Raw genomic sequence first — 1,987 nt, 5'->3', positions numbered from 1 at the left:
ACCAACTCGGACTGGTGGCTCTACTCCGCCGGCTGCCTGTGAAGTAGGAGCTGCCGTCAAGAGAGAGTTGCTAGGAGACAGGAGGAGTTCCGGTTTGAACCTTCAAAATAAAATACGAGCTGGTGAAGTAGTGACGCAATGCTTTGCCTTATACTGGAGAAATGCCAAATATATTTGAAGTGGAACATGTAGAAAACACAAAATACATTTTAACACACATTTAACTGAAACTTAAAATGGTGTATTGTATTTTGTAGAAAAGCAAAAATCATCACTAAATGTTTTGAATATATTTTTCAAAGCAATTTGTTGGGAGGCTACTGTTCGTTTACAAATGTGCAAAAAAAAAGTATGTGAAAAAAATGGAAAAAAATACGAAACTTAAGTGATTGCTTCAAAAATAAAAGCCATAGCTTAAATACAATAAAAGAAGCCTCATTCACATGCATCGCAGTTAAGCCATCAAGAGGAGTCGCATACTCGCATTGTGCCACGCAGCCATTCAGAACATAGCATCATTTTATTTTGAAGGCTCTTCTAGTTTTCATTGTGTGTGTGCGTGTGTTTCATACTTGACGCTCCTCTCCAGTCTCGGTCCGGGATGCCTCCTGCCTACGCGCTACGCCGGGACACACAGCAGCAGAGGGGGGGAGATCATATTTTTGTGCGGCGCTCCTCCGGGGCCGCTGGAGGCAGCAAGACACGGCTGCTCCAAACGCCACCTGACCCAGCTCCATTTTTTTGGTCCGGAAAAACTAAATCAAGCGAGGCGTTATTGCAGAAATCCAAAACTGCTTAATGAACATAAATACAGTTTTCAATCTTTACAGTCAGTGTTGGCCAATGTTGGGTGTGGGAACCACAAAGGGGACCTGGAGAAGCTCTAGGTGGTCTTAGCTTTTAATGCCAATCTGAGGAGTATATACACAGCTAGGTCCAGAGATATTGTGACTGAGGAAAGAACTCACATGTCTCTTTGGTTATCTTCATGGGCGCCATTAAAGGATAAAACCCAGGAGGACTCAGGGGCCCGGCGCTGCACAGGGGCCCTGGAACATGTCATGGATTAGAGATCGTGTGTGTGTGTGTGTGTGTGTGTGTGTGTGTGTGTGTGTGTGTGTGTGTGTGTGTGTGTGTGTGTCAGAGCTGTTTTTGAACTTTTCCCGTTATGGTGAAGCTCATCAGCCCCCAGAATATTAACAGACAATTAAAATCAGTGACCGAAGTTTCTAAATAAAACTTTTCTTGCACCATGTTTGTGGCTCTGATGGATAAGAGTGTGTGAAATTCAGATATGTTTTTCCAAAGGGATATGATAAATGTCTACACCTCTTTCTGTGAAATAATGGTTATAGTTTCTGTAACCAACAACGCTTAGAGGACAACTGGAAAGACTAAGATAAAAGTAGCTTTTAAGTCGAAAAAAAAAGAAGAATGAATCAAAAAGTTTAGGCATTTAAAAAAGTCTGGCCAACTTTGTCAAACATCATTCTATTTAATCGAATGATGTTCACCAAAAATAGTCTGATCGTTTCTCGTGACTAAAGCCTCTCTAATTGGTCAAATGCTGTCATTATTGAACATCTAGTAGTGAATAACTGTTACTGTTTTCAAATGCTACAGTAATTGTTATCAGTTAATTGCTCAAACTGTTAACGTGTAACTGATGTTATTGTTTCCAGTCAGACGGCCTTTTAGCAATCAGCTCAAAGCAATGTTTGACCAGTGAGCCCTAAAGAGTGCTGAGTGAACAGTAAATTACCATTAACCACCCGTTTATTCTGCCATATACTTCAGCCTAATTACTGCTGTCAGGACAGAGGTGATAGCTGCTTTAAACAACACCAATTACCCTCATCTCTTAAATTGTGTTTTGAGAAGGCAACTTTATGATGCCATAAAGCGGAGCAGCCCTCTGCTAAGGGACCGAGGAGCTGGTGGAGTGTGCCGTCATCCGTCTGTGTTTGTCCAGGAGAGTTTGTCCCTC

Source organism: Notothenia coriiceps, unplaced genomic scaffold (assembly GCF_000735185.1).
Source record: "Notothenia coriiceps isolate Sejong01 unplaced genomic scaffold, NC01 NC01_scaffold00024668, whole genome shotgun sequence".
NCBI classification, from domain to species: domain Eukaryota; kingdom Metazoa; phylum Chordata; class Actinopteri; order Perciformes; family Nototheniidae; genus Notothenia; species Notothenia coriiceps.
This window is presented reverse-complemented; position numbering follows the sequence as displayed.